The 23,016-nt window shown below is 42.5% G+C and overlaps 1 protein-coding gene and 1 long non-coding RNA gene across 3 annotated transcripts in view; one reads left to right on the top strand and one right to left on the bottom strand.

Annotated features, from left to right (window-relative positions):
• MED20 (Mediator complex subunit 20) overlaps window positions 1–23,016 on the top strand; it is a 296,520-nt gene that overhangs the window by 63,151 nt on the left and 210,353 nt on the right. The gene's annotated exons all lie outside the window — the stretch shown is intronic.
• Window positions 8,888–9,669, bottom strand: LOC137642209 (uncharacterized). The gene is made up of 3 exons (XR_011044697.1): window positions 9,593–9,669; window positions 9,311–9,371; window positions 8,888–8,956 (listed from the first exon to the last, which is right to left on the bottom strand). It is a non-coding gene; the product is annotated as an uncharacterized lncRNA (long non-coding RNA).

Below are 23,016 nucleotides of genomic sequence, written 5' to 3'. Positions count from 1 at the left end.
ATCCCTGAGTTGATTGCCAAGACTAAAAATGCGAGTGTGCTGTACCCTAGGTGCAGCCCATTTCGGATAAATAGTCTTCGTTCGGTAACCAAAAACCTATCAACTGGGGTTTTATTCAGTGAAGAGTCTGTGGGGTTACCTTAAAAGAACGATACCAGCCCGCCCCCGTGTGTCGGCACTGTTGATCAGCACGGGGAAGGTCAAGAGGAGGATCTCAAGGATTTCCTTCCCCTCTGGGATCGGAAGGCAATTAAGGTTGCTCTCAATCTAGACCCTCCTCCATCCTAAAACCCAGAGCTTTTAACGTCAGTTGCTACGTCCCTGGCGTTCAAGAAACTACTCTATGGCGCAGATACTTTAAGTGAGCATGTGGAAGCGTCAATCGACCTTCACGGCCCACTACCTGCAAAGACGTAACCCACAAGAACATGGAGACCTTTTCCATCGGTCCTGTGGTGGTCGCACAACAAATGGTCCAAACATCTCAGGCTCCTTGATGGACAAGTAGCAGAGGGCTGAGGGCTGAGGTTACCCGGATTAATCTGGGGTGAATGAGTAAGAATGACTGGCTCCTTTCTTCCTTTCATCTTCTCCCCTCTGGGGAAAACAGCTCCCCAAGCCTCAGCATAGCTAACCTCACCTCACTGTAGGTAAGACTCATTTCCCTTGTGCCTCTTAAGTATAGAAGAATACTTTGTTACGTCCCTTATACTGTACCTTTTTGAGGGAGGGTATTGGGTAAGTCTCAAGAACAATAGGTTTTGTACTCTGGAGTTCCTATGTTAAAGACAAGCCACACTGTTAGTTCCATTCACACACAAGCTTCTGCAGGCCGCTATCAGTGCATTACCTCATATCGGCACTTGATTTTAGCAAGGGTAGGGTTCCTTCTACTATTGATCATAGATTGAAATAGAGAGGACCCCGGGTCATGACCAAGGTCAGTTGGTTAGGACTTCCTCCCTCTTGAGAGTAAGTCACCCCTATAAATAGCGGAGGGTTTGTATTTACGCCGGAACAAATAACAAATTTGTAAGTACAGTAATTTGTATTTTTCTTTGTTTACAAACCTGGAGCTACTTATACAAATTGGTCAGCCACCCTGTCCGCCGAGAAGTCCTGCCATAGAGCAAAGTGGTTACTCAGCCGAGAGGTGTGAGTGAGCGGCGTAGCTAGTCTACCCCACCCTCCACCAACTAACTAGCGGATGGGGTAGTTATCCCTCACAAAAATTATCATGGCTCGTCTTTCAGCTACGCCGAAAGTATACCCCTATAAATAGCTCCAGGCTTGTCTACAAGGAAACATACAAATTACTTACAAATCTGTTATGTTAGGATAGGAAATGAAGTGAGTGATTGATTTCCGGTGAGAGTGGGGCTGAGACAGGGATGTGTGATGTCGCCATGGTTGTTTAACTTGTATGTTGATGGAGTGGTGAGAGAGGTGAATGCTCGAGTGCTTGGGCGAGGATGGAAACTGGTAGACGAGAATGATCATTAATTGGAGATAAATCGGTTGTTGTTTGCGGATGATACTGTACTTATTGCAGACGCTGAAAGAGAAACTTGGCCGATTAGTAATAGAATTTGGAAGGGTATTTGAGAGGAGGAAGTTGAGTATTAATGTAGGTAAGAACAAGGTTATGAGATGTACGAGAAGGGAAGGTGGTGCGAGGTTGAATGTCATGTTGAATGGAGAGTTTCTTGAGGAGGTGGATCAGTTTAAGTAGTTAGGGTCTGTTGTTGCAGCAAATGGTGAAGTGGAAGTAGATGTATGTCGGAGAGTGAATGAAAGATGCAAAGTGTTGGGGGCAGTGAAGGGAGTGGTAAAGAATACAGGGTTGGGCATGAATGTAAAAGAGTTCTGTATTATAAAATGATTGTACCAACTGTGATGTATGGATCGGAGTTGTGGGGAATGAAAGTGACGGAGAGACAGAAATTGAATGTGTTTGAGATGAATTTTCTAAGAAGTATGGCTGGTGTATCTCGAGTAGATAGGGTTAGGAATGAAGTAGTGAGGGTGAGAATGGGTGTAAGAAATGAGTGAGCAGCTAGAGTGGATATGAATGTGTTGAAATGGTTTGGCCATGTTGAGAGAATGGGAAATGGCTGTCTGCTGAAGAAGGTGATGAATGCAAGAGTTGATGGGAGAAGTACAAGAGGAAGGCCAAGGTTTGGGTGGATGGATGGAGTGAAGAAATTTCTGGGTGATAGGAGGATAGATGTGAGAGAGGCAAGAGAGCGTGCTAGAAATAGGAATGAATGGCGAGCGATTGTGACGCAGTTCGGGTAGGCCCTGCTGCTTCCTCTGGTTGCCTTGGTTGACCGCGGAGGAAGCAGCAGTAGGAGATTCAGCGTTATGCAGCTTCATCTGTGGTGGATAACTGTGGAGGGTGTGCTGTGGCACCTTAGCAGTACCAGCCGAACTTGGTTGAGTCCCTTGTCAGGCTGGGAGAACGTAGAGAGGAAAGGTCCCCTTTTTTTCAATGTTTGATGTCGGCTACTCCCCAAAATTGGGGGAAGTGCCTTAATATAAGATGATGATGATGCGTGAACCCTGTCGGTTTCACACAACACAATTCCTGAGGGTTTCCATCTCTTATCAGGAATCGGTGACGTAGTTCCTTTGGGTTCTCGTCACGACGATTCTTTACGGTCGCACGAAATGGATTCACAATTCTTTAGGGTCGCGCGAAATGGATTCACGATCCATAGTAGCTCATCTCCCTGGGTGGGCTTGTGCGACAAGGTTCTCGATCAATATTTGAGTTCCCTTTATATAGATCCCCCTAGGTTATTGTTGCACCTAATCTCACTCTGAAAGCATTATGGTTTACCCTCCCCTTACGGGCTTGGTCATTCAGCGTACTGTGACTTGTAACGTCACTCTACACTCCCAGCTGATTGCTATGTGTCAGCTAGGATGGTTTTGCTAGCTCCGTTCCTTTCATTTTTGAGCGAACCACCGTCACTTTCCCCTCACCCCTCACACTTCTAGTGGTTGGGGTAGCAGGCGGCTAGTGATCGTCTCTCGTCATCGAGAAACCCTCAACTGCCAGAACGGAAGCCAGCTGAAAGAATTTTTACATTTCATAATTCCTTCTGGCTGGTCTTGCTTGCATTAGACGGTAGTTTCTAGCTAGCAAGAAAGCGTTCGATGGCAACCCCCATACGGGAAAGCTGTCGATGGCAACCTAATGTTTGGTCTTGTTGAGCAAACCCTGACATACAAGACTACACCCAATTTATTTTGGGAAACTCTCATTCCTGTGAAGTCTTACTTAACTTCAAAAGGCGTTTGTTAAAACTTCATAAAGGATGTAAGAACTCCTATCTGGTGCATGCTTTCTCTCCAAGACAAACCTTAGGTTTATTTCCTCAAATACGGTTTTTACGTTTGATTGAGTCAGCCGCATGCCGTCATTGTACCCCTGGGCACAACGACTTCTTGTTTTACACACTAGGCTTCGATACATTTTATTTATTTCATCCTCACAGGGTTATTGCCTCAAGCATTTAGTCCCAAGGGAGCAGTGTTGGCTTACATTTTTGAACAATAGCAACAATGTGGTCATCTTTTCATTACGTTTATGAACGTTACAGACCCCGCCCACAAGGAAGCCAGACAACTTTGTCTGTGTATGAAAGTTGGCAAGCCCCTCCCACAAGGAGGATAGGCAAACCAAAGGAGGAATAATCGCCACAATAACTGTATATTTTGTTTGTGGGCATAGGCTATGCGCTCACATCTTTTAAGAAATACATTAGCTAGTCGAGGTCAAATTTTCCTTGGATTCTTCACACATACATTATTCCTGCAACCGGATTCATTTTCACACATTTACACGGGGGCAAAGATTACGCATGTGCTAACGCAGATGGGCAAGTACATATGCATTTGCCACACTAATCCATCCTTGTTCTTTGGCCCGAATCAGAAAGGTACCAGCATATAGTTTTCTTTGGAAACCATATAGCTGTGGAAGTACTCAGATGAACAGAAGACAGCTAGGTTCCCCCATCTGAGCAGGGTGACTCAGATAGTGGGCTCCGAGTGTCTTTGAATCTTCTAGTAATCAAGAAAGTCTTAACTGTGTGGGGTTCCCCGACTGTAGATCTATTCGCAATGGCCCTGAACTCCAGGCTTCCGCTCAACCGTCCCCCAGTCCTGTACTCTCAGGCTCTTGAGCAAGATGTATTCCAACAACGGTGGGAGAGCTTAGATGTGTACACATTCCCTCGTTTTGTCTGGTGAAAAAGCCCTCAATCAAGTCAGAATATGCAAGAACTTGTCAATAACTCCAATAGCTCCGCTGTGATATCACGCAGAATGGTTCCCTGACCTTCTGCAGCTTCCAAGGGAATTCCTCCACGATGCTGTAGTGGTTTTTATTTCACAGAAAGCCCTTATCATTATTAGAACACCTAATAAAACAGCCACATGCCAACATCTTCCACAAAGCCAAAGCTTTGCTTTGACTTCACGCCTGGAAACTGTCCAGCACCTCCTCTCTCAGAGAGGCGTTGCAAAAAGGATGTCTAGACACCTCAGACGCTTTTCAGCGTCAGTCTTCAGGCGAAGTGGTCGGTCTTTAGTGAATGATGTTGTGAAAGGGGTATCATTCCCCTCGATGCTTCTACTCATGCAAAGTTTTGAGATTACTTGGCCCCAATCGAAACTTAGACCTCCTCCTTACTCGCTTTGGCTTTTGCCAGGAGAGTTAGGGAATTGCATAATCTATCTTCTGACGTCTCCTACTCTAGGAGATGGGTAGAAATAATTCTCAGCTTTATCCATGCGTTCATTGATAAGACTAAAAATCCGGGTGGGCTGTATCCTTGGTTTGGCCCATTCAGGATAGAAGGTCTTTGTTCTGTAACCAAAGACCCAGACTAACTGGGGCTTTGCGCAGTGAGGAGTCTGAGCCATTACCTTAAAAGAATGGCAGCAGATCGCCCCTGTGTGTCAGCACTGTTTGTCGTTGGCGTTCAAAGAGAACTACTCCGTGGCGCAGGTACTGCAAGATGCATGTGGAAACATGTAACAACGTTTACCGCTCACTACCTACAAGACGTAACCCAAAGGAACCTGACCACGTTCTCCATAGGTCCTGTGGTGGCTACACAACAAGTGGTCTAAACACCTCAAACTCCTTGATGGACAAGCAGCAGAGGGTTGAGGGCTGAGGGCTGAGGTTACCCGTGTTAATCTGGGGTGAATGAGTAGGATGACTGGCTGTATCATACTTTCACCTCTTCCCCTTGGGGAAAACAGCACCATGGTTTCTCAGCACAAGCTAATCCCACCTCTCTGCAGGTAAGACTCATTTCACTTGTGGATCCTAAGTATCAAAATAATACTTTGTTGTGTCCCCAATACCTCTTCGAGGAAGGGTATTGGGTAAAGTCTAAGGAATCTGGATTTATATTTGAGTTCCTACGTTATAGACCAGCCGCATTGTTAGTTTCATGAACACACTAACTTCTGTTGGCCACTAATAGCGCTTGCCCCTAATAGGTCATAGTACGAGAATTTAACGGGGGTAGGGTTTCTAATACTTTGGGCTTTCCAAAGTAGATAGAACCCCAGGCCAGATACGAAAGCCAGTTGATAAAGGACTTTCTCCCTCCTAAGAGTGTGTCTACCCAATATAAATAGTGTAAGGTTTGTATTTGTGCTTGAACAAATGACAAATTTATAATAGTTTGTATTTTTCCTAGTATACAAACATTTCAATACAGTATTTATACTCATGGGCCTGCCACCCTGTCCCCCAGAAGTCCTGCTAGTAAGCAACGTGGTTACTCAACCTATGTGTGGGAGTGAGGTGGGGTAGCTGGCTACCCCACCCCCTTCTGCTAACTAGCTGGTGCGGTAGTTATCCCGCACTTAAGAACTATCGTGGCTAGTTCAGCTTCACCGAAAACAATATACCCAATATGAATAGGGACATTGGATTCCCGAAAGAACACGAGAGAGAGAGGGACACACTCAAAGTCTTCCAAACGGTTCTCCAGGTCTTATAGTGGGAATGTTGACAGATGACTGTTGACGTCTTCCCGTTCACAATGCAGACAGCAAGTACTGTACTGTCTGCCACCAGGAAGATGGCTAGTACCGCATGGTCTGCCATTGTGAACACACTAAGTGACTGTATTGTCTACCATCAGGAAGGTGGCAAGAACCATGTGGTCAGCCATCAGGAAGATGACTTCATTCTTACCTAACCTGAAGGATACGTACATATAAATACTCATCCTTTGGTCCAGACGAGTCACTAATGTGTAACGAGTTAGGTTCATATGTAAACTGCCATTAATCTCATCATCTTGGCTGCTTTTGTGGGATGCATAACTGTTTGCAGTCATCCCCTTCCAATGTATGGCAGTACTTGGATAATAAAAACCTGTATCTAAAGAAGTTGGTCTTCCTTGGGGATTGCTAGCGCTACGTTGGTGGCAGAACAGTTTTTTTTTTCCCCTCTAGGACTTGAAAAGCCTGCTGCTGCAAAGTCTTCCCAACTCCAACTTCTACTTTTCCTGTGGAGAGGCTGAAGGGTGTGGCACTTGCTGGTTTTGTCTCTAGCTTTTGAAGAACGCCTTGTGGTCTCTTCCTCCTTGGAAGCATAGTTGTAGGTTTCCAAGACCTTGACCCCAGAGAAGCTTGGCAAGAGAAATCCTGTGTGCTCCTCCTCCTCTTCTAGTTCTTTCTCGTCTTTTGCATCATCTTTGTTCGATTCTTCTGATGCTGCTAATTCTATGATGCAAAAGAAGAAACAATCTAAGAAGTCCAGGAAGAACAATATGAAGTCACATAAGACTGTGACTGGTCTCACCCCTGTTAAGCATGAAAGAGACGGTCCTATAATTAAAACCAACCCAGACAGAGAGAGCATCTTGGTATGCAATACTGTACAGGGGCTTATGCTCCTTCGATCTATGCTAGGCCTTGTACAGAGACGAGCACATGCACTGTCCATTGGGAATTAAGGGTCACCACTTATTTTCCCCTTTTCCTGGATGCTCTACCAGTCTTTTTTCTCTTACAGTAGAGGATTGTGGTACCAAGAACCAACCCAGAATCGGAAGGTGTGTCTGTAGGTGATACAGGATTTGCACTTACAGTATACAGAACCAAGCATGAACACTGTTGGTCAGGATGAAGGGCAGTGTCCTTTATCCCATCGTTCCAATGGACAATTAAGGTACACCTCTGCCTCTCTCCCTAAGGATACATTGGTTCTAAAGGGAGAGAAATTTGTTGGTGGGGGGGAGGGGGGGGGGAGGAAACAGTGATCGGCCTCCTTGCTTTTATGAGTGATGAGACATTCTCTCACATGAGCATGATCAGGAATATAATCCTCTTCCATCTCTTGGTTGGTTTCTGCATGATCGGTCAGTGCTAGATCATTCACAGCAAGATCGGTCACTGGGTATTTGTTCTCCTTGTGATCCTTGGGCCATAGAAATGCTCCCACATGTTCACACTTTAAGGAACGAGATTACCTGCCATCTGTTTTTTCCCTGAGTGGCCATTCCAGCCCATAGAAGTTGCTATGCACTCGTGTGACTGGGAACAGGAACAAGTGACCAGCCAGAATTACTCTTATGGCTTTCACAAGCACTAAAATGCTCTATCTATTGTATGTATTTATATCGGAAAGGTTATTGACCACCAATTCAATATGCAGAGTGCTTAGTTCACATAATGTAAATTATCGATAGTTATCATTACTACTTTCCAAGCTACAACTCTGGTTCAAAAGGCAGAATGCTGCCAGCCCAAGGGCTCAAACAAGAAAAGTAGCCTAGTGAGGAATGGAAATAAGGGTATAGCAAACAAACTATATAAGTAATGAGTTAAAATATGGAATATTTTAAGATCATTAACAACGCTAAAATAGATCAAAGATCATTAACAACGCTAAAATAGATCGGTCATATATATATAAATTATAAAACGAGGTTTACGTTCAACAGGGAAAAATTTACAAAACGTTTGAGCTACTGAAGTTCCACTAATTCAACTGCCAGATTAAGAAGATCATTGGGATATTCCCAGACTGTACCATTCTGTACGTAGTACTAGGTATGCAGTTAATTCTAAGTGTTGCCTTCTCCATCATAAGGCTTAATACAGTACTACACAGTATGCTAGAAGTTTTATTCCAGCTGTGACTTGAGTGTGGAATGATCTTCCTAATCGGGCAGTTAGATAGGTGGAACTTTAGATGTTTAAACGGTAAATTTTTACATTAAAACAATAGTATTTTCGGCAAAAAAAAATTGGAACATGATGTAATTATAGGTGTTTTGAACGTTGCCGATGCTCTAGAATGTCGCAAAAAGACCGGTTTTGAGCTACTTTACCTTGAATTTCAAACACCCCAAAAAGGCACTAAAATCACGAAAAAAAGGAAAACACGGGTAAAAGGCATTTTTAACGTGCAACCCCCCCCCCCCTCCCCACTGTAAATGACGGCAAATGGTGCTTTTTCATCATGGGATTACAGATTCCAACAACCAAAAAAACACTAAGTTCACAAAGAAATTCGTAATGACGAGAAAACACGAGAAAACGGCATTCTTGCAGAACCCCCACCCCCCCCCCCCTTTCCCACTGAAAATGTCGTCAAATGGCTGTTTTTCATATTCCAACAACCGAAAAATGCACTAAGTTCACTGTTCACATAATATCGAGAAAACACGAGATACCAATTCCGACACAAGCATTAAAATAAAATACGACTTGAACTGATCTCACCATTGGTTACACTATACCCAGAATTTGGATTAATAATTAAGAAATAACAACCCTTTCTCAGTCATCAATAGAATTAATATATTATATGGGGGAACACATTGTGTGGATAATAACTTACCTTGTTGGAGAAACGATGGAAAACGGCCAGGGTAGATAATAGAAGACCGAATGGTGGTTTACATGGGGTCTGTAATGGAATAAAATATTAGTGAACGACACTCAGGAATAATAGTTTTTTAGGAACACTACCTAACTTGAACTTCCCAACCTAACCTTAGACTACAAGCCATACCCTTACTTAACGGGGGGGGCTAAAGCCCCCCTGCGACCCCCTTACATTGCTGTATTCTTATTCCCAAAAGAACTTAACGGGGGGGCTACCGCCCCCCTGCGACCCCCCCCCCCCCCTAGAAAACTGTATTCTTATACCCACATCCTTACATAAATACGTATCAGACATACAAACACCCCAATTCTTTCTTATGATCATATAAACTCATTAATAAAACATGGGAACGAATTATGTGAAGATTTAACTTACCGTAAATTGACTAAGAATCGTGGGTCGGCCACGGTGGGATTGATGGCGGTAGGAAAAGGGTCTGTAATAGAGTATAAGAATTAGTGAACAGTTCTCACACATTTAATGTTTAACTTGGTGTTTGATAATTCGAAAACGCATAATCTTTCATATATTCATTTTAAAAACATTAGAAATAAAACGGGGAAGAATATGAGGCATTTACTTTATAAAATTGATGAAGACACTGAAATATATTATAATATTAAAATAAGGAACAAATTTTTTGAAGATTTAACTCACCGTAAATTAAAGAAGAAACGTGGGTCAGTCAGGTGGTGTACGGCAACGGTGGGATTGACGGTGGTAGGAAAAGGATCTGTAATAGAGTATAAGAATTAGTGAACAGTTCTCACACATTTAATGTTTAACTTGGTGTTTGATGATTCGCAAACGCATAGTCTTTCATATATTCATTTTAAAAACAATAAAAATAACACGGGGAAGAATATGAGGCAATTACTTTATATAATTGATGAAGACACTGAAATATATTATAATTAAAAATGGAACGTATTTTGTGAAGATTTAACCTACCGTAAATTAAAGAAGAAACGAGGAAAGACGGCATATTCAGGTTCAGGTCAGGATCGGCAACGGTTGGACTGGTGGCGGTAGGAGAAGGTTCTGTAACATAATATAACAATTAATGAACAGCACTCATACAGATAAGATATTTAACGTGGTGAATAATAAAAATATTTAACGTGGTGAATAATAATCCACTAACAACATAGTCTATCATACATTCATTTAAAACCAATATAATTAAAACAGGGATGTAAGGCATTTACTAAATATAATTCATGAAGACACGTGGAAGTTATGATATACTAAAAAATGAGAAAAGTTAACTAACCTTAAACTGTTCATTCATCGTCGGACTCGTAAACGGGAGGACGGGGATGGTTTCCATGCGGTCTGTATAGTTTTCCCACTTCCAGGAAAAACTGATGGACCGGATTAATGGGATAAGACTCGACGAACAGATACCTCGAAAAATACTGGTCAAAGTAATCTGCTTTCATCCCAGGTCTCTTTGACCATTCTTTCACGTTTCTCCACTGCCGCTCAATCGTCTGGGTATGAATACTAGGATCATTTGGATCCACAAAGTTCTCCGAATGATTAATAACTTTGTGAATATATCCTTCATTCGACAGTGTCTTGTAAGCGCCCCAACCATCGCTCATGATAACTGACCCAGCTTTAATGTATTGCCGTATCAACGGAATCAAAGTTTCAGCACTACGATCCTGTCCTTCTTTATGCAGGGGAATGATGAATTTTTTCTTTGATAAGCGCTCAATCCCACCGAATAACCAGACCTGGCTCAATTGTCTACCACGATGGTATTTTCGTTTCACAAAAAATGTTTCATCGATTTCCACGATGATATCGGGACCACCAATAGGTTCCTGGGTATACAACCAGTTTAGCGTAACCTCGGAACAAAAACTACGCCAATCGACACTTGTCCTGGTAGAAAAATGGGTTTATTTTAGATTATCCCTTTTGTTTCATAACGATTTTAAACATCATAGTTCAGTTGATCACTAGTAGTACACGAGTTTAAAACCTTAAAAATAAATCGCTCAGATCTTATTATACGTGATAATAAAAGAAATCGTTTAGCTTACGTCGTAAATTTTCCTAAGTTCCGTTTTCTCTGACCCATGCCACGGGAAGCTCCTCACAGTTTGCTCTTTCTTGGTAGTAGTAGTAGTAGTCGTAGTAATAACTGCTCTACTTACCATTCATCGGCTTCCCAAGGTTAATGCGATGTATTTTGGGTACGCAAGTATAACCTACGCAAGTATGGCCTTGCTTATTTCATGGTTTATTTATTCATTTCGTTTTCCACTTATTCTACTATATTAAACATAACAGCCATTACGATAAAAATATAATTTATTCATATTTAGCTTTTAGTTTTTTCTCGCACTCGCCGAGTGTCACGCCTTTGTCCCCAAATAAACCAATTAAAACTATCCCCCGGATGTTTTGATTGGCCGACACCTTCCTACCTACCTGCCGACCCCACCAAGAGATTTAAATTGGGGTACTTTATTTATTTACTCATTAAATTCTTTCGTTTTCCTCTTATTCTAGTATAATAAACATAACAGTCATTATGATAAAAAACATTTATTCATATTTAGCTTTCAAATTCCTTTTTTTCACGCACGCGCCGAGTGTTTTTGTTTTGATAGGCCTACACTACCAAGAGATTTAAATTGGGCCAATCGCATGCAAATTCTCGGCCAGGTCACGCCTTTGTCCCCAAATAAACCAATTAAAACTAACCCCCGGATGTTTTGATTGGCCGACACCTTCCTGCCTACCTGCCGACCCCACCAAGAGATTTAAATTGGGCTTCTTGTACCTTCTTTCCTACCGTGACCTCGTTACTGGAACGACGTATTTTTTTAGAAGTGTGTGTACAATGGCCGCCATCGAAATCACGTGTAACGGTACAGTAGAAGAAGAAAATCCCTGGTCGTTTATTCACGAATTTTGGTTAAATACTCCCAACGCTTTGGAGTATTTGCGAGCTCATGGCGTTCTACCTATTAATGTGTTATGTAAATATTGTAATTTGCCATGTTCTTTACGCCAAGAAGCAAATATGTTTTATTGTGGTCGTTATGTTCGTGTTCAAAAAAAGAAAACAGTGTCCTTACAGTGTTAGCCTCTTCAAGGGTACTTTTCTTGAAAATGCACGCGTGCCAGCGTGGAAAATTGTCCTGTTTGAAAATTGTCCTGTTTGCGAACCATTTCGTCCAAAAAAGCTGGGACCATGCTACAGTAATTCGCACTCTGCATTTTTCGGTAAATTTTTACATTAAAACAATAGTACAGTATTTTGGGCAAAAAAAAATTGGAACATGATGTAATTATAGGTGTTTTGAACGTTTCCGATGCTCTAGAATGTCGCAAAAAGACCGGTTTTGAGCTACTTTACCTTGAATTTCAAACACCCCAAAAAGGCACTAAAATCACGAAAAAAAGGAAAACACGTGTAAAAGGCATTTTTAACGTGCAATCCCCCCCCCCCCCCCCCCCTCCCCACTGTAAATGACGGCAATGGTGCTTTTTCATCATGGGATTACAGATTCCAACAACCCAAAAAACACTAAGTTCACAAAGAAATTCGTAATGACGAGAAAACACGAGAAAACGGCATTCTTGCAGAACCCCCACCCCCCCTTTCCCACTGAAAATGTCGTCAAATGGCTGTTTTTCATATTCCAACAACCGAAAAATGCACTAAGTTCACTGTTCACATAATATCGAGAAAACACGAGATACCAATTCCGACACAAGCATTGAAATAAAACACGACTTGAACTGATCTCACCATTGGTTACACTATACCCAGAATTTGGATTAATAATTAAGAAATAACCCTTTCTCAGTCATCAATAGAATTAATATATTATATGGGGGAACACATTGTGTGGATAATAACTTACCTTGTTGGAGAAACGATGGAAAACGGCCAGGGTAGATAATAGAAGACCGAATGGTGGTTTACATGAGGTCTGTAATGGAATAAAATATTAGTGAACGACACTCAGGAATAATAGTTTTTTAGGAACACTACCTAACTTGAACTTCCCAACCTAACCTTAGACTACAAGCCATACCCTTACTTAACGGGGGGGGGCTAAAGCCCCCCTGCGACCCCCTTACATTGCCGTATTCTCATTCCCAAAAGAACTTAACGGGGGGGGGCTACCGCCCCCCTGCGACCCCCCCCCTAGAAAACTGTATTCTTATACCCACATCCTTACATAAATACGTATCAGACATACAAACACCCCAATTCTTTCTTATGATCATATAAACTCATTAATAAAACATGGGAACGAATTATGTGAAGATTTAACTTACCGTAAATTGACTAAGAATCGTGGGTCGGCCACGGTGGGATTGATGGCGGTAGGAAAAGGGTCTGTAATAGAGTATAAGAATTAGTGAACAGTTCTCACACATTTAATGTTTAACTTGGTGTTTGATAATTCGAAAACGCATAATCTTTCATATATTCATTTTAAAAACATTAGAAATAAAACGGGGAAGAATATGAGGCATTTACTTTATAAAATTGATGAAGACACTGAAATATATTATAATATTAAAATAAGGAACAAATTTTTTGAAGATTTAACTCACCGTAAATTAAAGAAGAAACGTGGGTCAGTCAGGTGGTGTACGGCAACGGTGGGATTGACGGTGGTAGGAAAAGGATCTGTAATAGAGTATAAGAATTAGTGAACAGTTCTCACACATTTAATGTTTAACTTGGTGTTTGATGATTCGCAAACGCATAGTCTTTCATCTATTCATTTTAAAAACAATAAAAATAACACGGGGAAGAATATGAGGCAATTACTTTATATAATTGATGAAGACACTGAAATATATTATAATAAAAAATGGAACGTATTTTGTGAAGATTAACCTACCGTAAATTAAAGAAGAAACGAGGAAAGACGGCATATTCAGGTTCAGGTCAGGATCGGCAACGGTTGGACTGGTGGCGGTAGGAGAAGGTTCTGTAACATAATATAACAATTAATGAACAGCACTCATACAGATAAGATATTTAACGTGGTGAATAATAAAAATTTTTCAATATCAAACTTACCCGATGATCATATAGCTGCATCCCTGCTGCCCGACAGAAAAAACCTACGGGCGGAATACGCCAGCGATCGCTATACAGGTGGGGGTGTACATCAACAGCGCCATCTGTCAAGTAGGTACTCAAGTACTCGATGTCAACAAAGAACCAATTTTCCCTCTGTCGTGCCACAGACAAGACCTACTAAATACGCCGTCCCTAACTGGATTTGTTTTCACAACGATTTGGTGAATTACACTATTCCAGTTTTGAGCTTTCGCTATGCAGGGGTTTTATCTTCATTTCAAAACTTGAACTCGTTTTGGATATATTTAATTATGGTGACGAAGAGAGTATGGACTCTCTTTCACTTTTAAATGGCCGACCCTTCCCTTAGACGGAAGTGTTGGTGACGAAGAGAGTATGGACTCTCTTTCACTTTTAAATGGCCGACCTTTCCCTTAGACGGAAGTGTGTTTAGGTTTTTGGTAATTTTGCTTAACAAGTTATAGATCTATTTATTTTATATCTCTCCGCCTTTATAGGCCTCTTCGATTAACTTTCCATTTATTAGAAACTTATAAAAATTAATTTTTATATTTGTTTATATGCGACCTTTCCTAATACTAGGCGGTCCTTACTTGGAACCGAAGTTAATTAACATTGAGCCCGTCATATCGTATTTACCTTTTAAGAATTTATACTTTTTTAAATTTAATGTTTTTGAAAGAATTTCTTTGATAGTCTCGTACTGTTTTCAAAGATGAACTAACGTTTAGTTTAGTCTCCGCAGTTGTTGACGTTCAGAACGTTCAACATGCGCTCTATCGTTACGATAGAGAGAGAGTATTTCACGGTTTCACGTTGCAGTAAGAGTAAACCGATTCTAGCGTTTCGTTCATTCTTTCTTAGCTTAAATGGTTTAAATTCTAATAAAGGAACTTTTTATTTGGGAAACCTTTCAGTTTTTTCCTTTAGCAAATAATATGTTTTAACGATATATAATTGGGCTCTTCTCTCAGGTTCTAAGTCAAGAGAGAAGAGAGAGAGAGATAGAGACGGAGGGAGAGAGAGGAGAATAAACGTTTCGTTCAAGCGGGTAACGTTGTTCTCGTTTTTTACTCTTCTCCCTAGTCGCTGTAGGGGAAGAAGGTAAAACGTTTCTAGAGTTTTATTCTTGTTCCCAGGCTTTATGCGGTGAGAGATTTTAAACGTAGTTTATTTGATCTAGTGTTTAGTCTCTTTTCCAGCCACTGAATTCTTTATCTTTCATTATGTTTTTCTGTTGCATTGTAAAACTGTTTTCGCAATTACTACCTTTTAATGAAGGATAGGATTGCGTGTTTCAGGTACAAATCACTTAAAGTGTCGATTTCAGTGAAATAAGTGCAAACAGAAAATCAAAAGTGATAAAGTGATATGCGCAAAGTGTTACAGTGTTGCGTTCGAGGGTTCGTCTGTTCGTGCCAGTTGTTCACCTAGTCCGATACCTCTTACAAGCTCCCAAGCCCAGGGGAGAAGTAATGTCGAAGGACTTATGGGTTCCACAGGCCTTGATCGACGAACAGACGTTTCCCTCCGTGGTTTCGGGTGTATCTACACACGTTGCCGACGTGATCGCCTCACCCACACAAAGACGAGAGAGCCCATTTATTCCTCGTCTGCGGAAGAGGTTTCTCTTAGAAACCATGGACTAAATCTTGCAGCTTTTTAAGTGCAAGTCGGTCCCTTCCGCGCAAGTCCAACGGCCTAGGTGTAGCCACTGGGTCAGTTCGGACTCGCTGCAGTCATCCGACGACTGCACACCTCCCAAGAGAGGCAAGGTGGTACCGCAACAGGCAGTAACTCCGTCTGTTGCCGCACCAGCTGTTTTAGACCCTCAGTCACAACGGACAGTAGCTCCGTTTGTTGCCGTCTTTTGTAGACCCTAGTGGTCCATGCTGCAGACTATGCAGTCTCAGCTTGCTTCCTTCATGCAGGAGTATCGTGCTGAGAAGGTTGACACTGCACCTGTTAACCTACAACCTGCCACGGTTGTGCGCTCAGCAGATACTGCGGCTGCCTGCTCCCACACTCCATCTGTGAGAGCTCCACCACCGATGTGCAGTCGACCCTGCCAGACGCATGTTCATGCTGTACCCTCCGTTGACATGCGTGAGCTACCGCATCAGCAGTGGGAAGGTGCTGTCAAGCTGCCGTGTTTTGACGCAATGCGGCATGCTCCGCAACCCACGGCAGTCCCTCCCACGCACCAGCACTCCGCTTTTGTTGTTGCCAGCTCCCACACTCCGACTGCGGAGAAGGTTGATGATGCACCCGTTGGCCTACAGCCTGCCACGGTTGTGCGCCCAGCATGGCTGCCTGCTCCCACACTCTTGTTGGGAGAGCTCCTCCACCCATGCGCAGTCGACCCTGCCAGACGTATGCCTACTCCCACAGACACACGGAGCACTCCGTTGCCGTGCGTGAGCTACCACAAGCTGCCGTGTTTTGACACGGTGTGTCAGCCTCCGCAACACACTGTGGTTACCGCCACTCGCCCGCAGCAGACTAGTCAGTCAGGAGTTGAGGCTTCCCCACACAGCTTTGGTTGTTGCCAACTCACAGACTGTCAAGCAGTTACATGACGTTGCCTTCTGGTCTGCTACTAATGCACCAGTGCTGTATGTCCTCACGCACCTGTTGTGGTTGACAGTTCAGTTTTTGACAGTTCACAGGCTGTCAAGCAGTTACATAACGTTGCCTTCTGGTCTGCTGCTTATGCACCAGTGAAACCCTCACTGAGATAACCTAGCTTTTCTCGGACATGGTTCCTGTAGATGAGAAAGTGCTGTTCTCCCTCCTTCTGATTTTCCCTTGAGGACTCTTGTCATTTGGAGAGGAGCCTTCAGCTGCTTAGCCTCCTATGGACTTTTATTAAAGCATAACATGCTTCCAGGGATGGTAAATGGTTCCGCTTCAGTCGCTAACCCCGTCTGTTGCCACACCTGCTCCCATAGACCTTGGGCTTTGTTGCAAGACATGCAGTCCAAGCTTAGTCCTTGATAGAGGATTTTTTTTTACGGAGAAGAACCTTCTAGCCAACAACCTTCCTACCGGTTGGTTGTACGCCCTGTTGACGCTGAGGTATCCTACTCACGTCCGCCAGTTGAGATGGTTCCTCCACCGGTGCGACCCAGTGTGGGTTGCCAGTCGCACGTTGACGTTAAGCGACTCTCGGAGGTGGTTATGGACGTTCAGTGTGTCACTAGGAAGACGTTCAACAACCAGCAGAGGTGACTTGTTGTGACGCAGTGCAGCAACCTCAGCAACCCGATAAGGGGTTGTCTGCACAACCCAGACAGTCTAGACAGTTTCGGGTTGTCGCTGTACTTCCTCGCGTCCCCATGGTTGACAGTTCACAGACTGTGCAGCAGTACCATGATCTTGTGTCCGGCTCCGTCACGCATCCACCAGTGCGACCGGATTCAGCAAGTCAGACGTTGCCCATTCCGTTGCCGTTTCCTCATCAGTTTCGGATGAGGAACCCTCTGATGAGGACATGGCTGAACAAGACGATCAACCCCCAGCCCTGCTATCCATCCAGAAGATGCTGAAGAAGGAACACGGCCCTGTCAGGCTGTGGATGAGTCTGGTTAGGACACTGTCATCCGTGGTTCAATTGGTGTCACTTGGAAGACTACACCTCCGTCCTCTTCGGTATCATCTAGCTCTTCACTGGAAAAGGACAAGACGCTAGAAGCGGTCTCGATCCCGGTTTCCGGAAGATAAGTCTGGTCTGACTTGATGAAAGGACTTTATCTACCTTTGAAAGGGTCTTCCCCTGACTGTTCAGACTCCCAACCACGTTCTCTTCTCAGACGCATCGGACGTAGGCTGGGGTGCGACCTTAGGCGGTAGGGAATGCTCGGGATTATGGAACTCGAGTCAAAGGACAATGCATTTCAACTGCAAGAAGCTTCTGGCAGTACGTCTGACCTGGAAAAGCTTCAGGTCTCTCCTTCAAGGCAAAGTAGTGGAGGTGAACACGGTCAACTCCCTGCTTTGATGTACATCTCCTAGCAAGGAGGGACCTACTCTCTGACATGGTACGAGTTCGCAAGTGACCTCCTCTCCTGTTCAACAGGTCTAGACTTTTCACTAGTAACGAGTTTCATCCAAGGCGACTTGAATGTCTTAGCAGATTGTCTCAGTAGGAAGGGACAATAATTCCAACATATTGGACCCTCCACAAGGATGTATGCAAGAGACTTTGGGTCACCTGGGGCCAGCCAACCGTAGATCTCTTCGCAACCTCGATGTCCAAGAGGCTCTCAATACTTTGCTCACCTATCCCGGACCCAGCAGTAGTTCTTATAGATGCCTTTCTACTAGATTGGTCTCATCTAGATCTATATGCATTCCCTCCGTTCTAGATTGTCAACAAGGTACTGCAGAAGTTCGCCTCTCACGAAGGGACAAAGTTGACGCTAGTTGCTTCCCTCTGGCCCGCGAGAGAATAACTTACCGAGGTACTTCGATGGCTAGTAGACGTTCCCAGAACTCTTCCCCTAAGGGTGGACCTGCTACGTCTGCCACGCGTAAAGAAGGTACTCCAAGGCCTCCACGCTCTTCGTCTCACTGCCTTCAGAGTATCGAAAGACTCTCGAGACCTAGAGGTTTTTCGAAGGAGGCAACCAGAGCGATTGCTAGAGCAAGGAAAACATCCACCCTTAGAGTCTACCAATCGAAGTGGGATATCTTCCGAAACTGGTGCAAGTCAGTATCCGTATCCTCGACCAGTACCTCTGTAACTCAAATAGCTGACTTCCTCTTATATCTGAGGAAAGAGCGATCTCTTTCAGCTCCCACTATCAAGGGTTACAGAAGCATGTTGGCATCAGTCTTCCGTCACAGAGGCTTAGATCTTTCCAACAATAAAGATCTACAGGACCTCCTTAAGTCTTTTGAGACCACGAAGGAGCGTCGTTTGGTTACACCTGGTTGGAATTTAGACGTGGTTCTAAGATTCCTTATGTCAGACAGGTTCGAACCACTTCAATCAGCCTCCCTGAAAGATCTCACCTTTAAGACTCTTTTCCTGATATGCTTAACCACAGCTAAAAGAGTCAGTGAGATTCATGCCTTCAGCAAGAACATCGGATTCTCATCCGAAACGGCTACATGTTCTACATCTTGGTTTTCTAGCCAAACACGAGCTGCCTTCTCGGCCTTGACCCATATCGTTCGATATTCCAAACTTATCGTATGGTTGGAAATGAACTAGAAAGAGTATCATGTCCTGTAAGAGCTCTTAAGTTCTATTTTAAAACCTTTACGAGGCCCGTCTGAAGCTTTATGGTGTTCAGTTAAGAATCCATCTTTGCCTATGTCAGAGAATTCTTTATCCTATTTTTATCAGACTGTTAATACGAGAAGCTCATTCCCTTCTGAATGAGGAAGACCAAGCTTGGCTGAAGGTAAGGACACACGAAGTTAGAGCTGTCACAACTTCCGTGGCCTTTAAACAAAATAGATCTCTGCAAAATATATTCGACGCAACCTATTGGAAAAGCAAATCAGTGTTCGCGTCTTTTATCTTAATAATGTCCAGTCTCTTTACGAGAACTGCTACACTCTGGGACCATTCGTAGCAACGAGTGCAGTAGTGGTGGGGGCTCCACCACTACAATTCCCTAATTCCAGAACCTTTTTAATCTTTCTCTTGAAATATTTTTGGGTTGTCCGTAAGGCTAAGAAGCCTTTCGCATCCTACTTGATTTGGCGGGTGGTCAAAATCATTTCTTGAGAAGCGCCTAGATTAGAGGTTTTGATGAGGACCTTTAGTATGGGTTGCAACCCTTCATACTTCAGCTCCTAGGAGTCGCTCAGCATCCTATGAGGATCGCGAGGCTCAGTAAGGAAGACGTGCTTAAAAAGGCAGAGTAATTGTTCAAGTCGTCTTCCTTACCAGGTACTTATTTATTTTATGCTTGTTATTTTGAATAACTGCTAAAATGAAATACGGAATACTTAGCTCATAATGTCAACTTGTAATGCTGGTCTCTACCCACCCCCCTGGGTGTGAATCAGCTATATGATCATCGGGTAAGTTTGATATTGAAAAATGTTATTTTCCTTAGTAAAATAAATTTTTGAATATACTTACCCGATGATCATAAATTAAAGGACCCACCCTTCCTCCCCAATAGAGAACCAGTGGGACAGAGGAGAAAATTGGTTCTTTGTTGACATCGAGTACTTGAGTACCTACTTGACAGATGGCGCTGTTGATGTACACCCCCACCTGTATAGCGATCGCTGGCGTATTCCGCCTGTAGGTTTTTTCTGTCGGGCAGCAGGGATGCAGCTATATGATCATCGGGTAAGTATATTCAAAAATTTATTTTACTAAGGAAAATAACATATTTAACGTGTTGAATAATAATCCACTAACAACATAGTCTATCATACATTCATTTAAAACCAATATAATTAAAACAGGGAAGAATGTAAGGCATTTACTAAATATAATTCATGAAGACACGTGGAAGTTATGATATACTAAAAAATGAGAAAAGTTAACTAACCTTAAACTGTTCATTCATCGTCGGACTCGTAAACGGGAGGACGGGGATGGTTTCCATGCGGTCTGTATAGTTTTCCCACTTCCAGGAAAAACTGATGGACCGGATTAATGGGATAAGACTCGACGAACAGATACCTCGAAAAATACTGGTCAAAGTAATCTGCTTTCATTCCAGGTCTCTTTGCCCATTCTTTCACGTTTCTCCACTGCCGCTCAATCGTCTGGGTATGAATACTAGGATCATTTGGATCCACAAAGTTCTCCGAATGATTAATAACTTTGTGAATATATCCTTCATTCGACAGTGTCTTGTAAGCGCCCCAACCGTCGCTCATGATAACTGACCCAGCTTTAATGTATTGCCGTATCAACGGAATCAAAGTTTCAGCACTACGATCCTGTCCTTCTTTATGCAGGGGAATGATGAATTTTTTCTTTGATAAGCGCTCAATCCCACCGAATAACCAGACCTGGCTCAATTGTCTACCACGATGGTATTTTCGTTTCACAAAAAATGTTTCATCGATTTCCACGATGATATCGGGACCACCAATAGGTTCCTGGGTATACAACCAGTTTAGCGTAACCTCGGAACAAAAACTACGCCAATCGACACTTGTCCTGGTAGAAAAATGCAGAGTGCGAATTACTGTAGCATGGTCCCAGCTTTTTTGGACGAAATGGTTCGCAAACAGGACAATTTTCCACGCTGGCACGCGTGCATTTTCAAGAAAAGTACCCTTGAAGAGGCTAACACTGTAAGGACACTGTTTTCTTTTCTTTTTTTGAACACGAACATAACGACCACAATAAAACATATTTGCTTCTTGGCGTAAAGAACATGGCAAATTACAATATTTACATAACACATTAATAGGTAGAACGCCATGAGCTCGCAAATACTCCAAAGCGTTGGGAGTATTTAACCAAAATTCGTGAATAAACGACCAGGGATTTTCTTCTTCTACTGTACCGTTACACGTGATTTCGATGGCGGCCATTGTACACACACTTCTAAAAAAATACGTCGTTCCAGTAACGAGGTCACGGTAGGAAAGAAGGTACAAGAAGCCCAATTTAAATCTCTTGGTGGGGTCGGCAGGTAGGCAGGAAGGTGTCGGCCAATCAAAACATCCGGGGGTTAGTTTTAATTGGTTTATTTGGGGACAAAGGCATGACCTGGCCGAGAATTTGCATGCGATTGGCCCAATTTAAATCTCTTGGTAGTGTAGGCCTATCAAAACAAAAACACTCGGCGCGTGCGTGAAAAAAAGGAATTTGAAAGCTAAATATGAATAAATGTTTTTTATCATAATGACTGTTATGTTTATTATACTAGAATAAGAGGAAAACGAAAGAATTTAATGAGTAAATAAATAAAGTACCCCAATTTAAATCTCTTGGTGGGGTCGGCAGGTAGGTAGGAAGGTGTCGGCCAATCAAAACATCCGGGGGATAGTTTTAATTGGTTTATTTGGGGACAAAGGCGTGACACTCGGCGAGTGCGAGAAAAAACTAAAAGCTAAATATGAATAAATTATATTTTTATCGTAATGGCTGTTATGTTTAATATAGTAGAATAAGTGGAAAACGAAATGAATAAATAAACCATGAAATAAGCAAGGCCATACTTGCGTAGGTTATACTTGCGTAGGTTATACTTGCGTACCCAAAATACATCGCATTAACCTTGGGGAGCCGATGAATGGTAAGTAGAGCAGTTATTACTACGACTACTACTACTACTACCAAGAAAGAGCAAACTGTGAGGAGCTTCCCGTGGCATGGGTCAGAGAAAACGGAACTTAGGAAAATTTACGACGTAAGCTAAACGATTTCTTTTATTATCACGTGTAATAAGATCAGAGCGATTTATTTTTAAGGTTTTAAACTCGTGTACTACTAGTGATCAATTGAACTATGATGTTTAAAATCGTTATGAAACAAAAGGGATAATCTAAAATAAAACCGTTTAGACTTGCAGCGTATATTTTTATGTTGGACAGGCTGACATAAGTCTCTCTTCATAGATTATATATTACAGATCTATTTCAATGTTGGTATTAATCTTAAAATTTTTATGTTTTTTATGCGTTGCTTCTCATATTGGTTATTTCCTTATATTCTTCCCTCAGTGGGCTTTTCTAATTGGGTTTGTAGCTTAGCTAGTACTAATAAGGATACTATTCAACTCCTTTTTTTTATTTATTTATTTATTTTTTGTTTTGTTTTTAGAGAGAATCGGTTTAGTTTATATTAGAAAACCAATACTGTAGCTCTCGTATGGTAAGGAAAATTTTATACTCTGCTTTAATGGAGAAGCTTCAGCATTATTTTATTTATTTTTATTCTGTATCCGGTAGATTTTTATGCTTTGAAGGTGATACTCCTGTATTTAGGCATTTCAGTAACCGGTCAAAGCTGGTAATGAACAGAGCATGCATGATATAAATTGGAATAGTATATCCT

Source organism: Palaemon carinicauda, chromosome 1 (genome assembly GCF_036898095.1).
Source record: "Palaemon carinicauda isolate YSFRI2023 chromosome 1, ASM3689809v2, whole genome shotgun sequence".
NCBI lineage: Eukaryota > Metazoa > Arthropoda > Malacostraca > Decapoda > Palaemonidae > Palaemon > Palaemon carinicauda.
The sequence above is the reverse complement of the archived record's forward strand: the minus strand, read 5'-3'. Positions and strand labels throughout refer to the sequence as shown.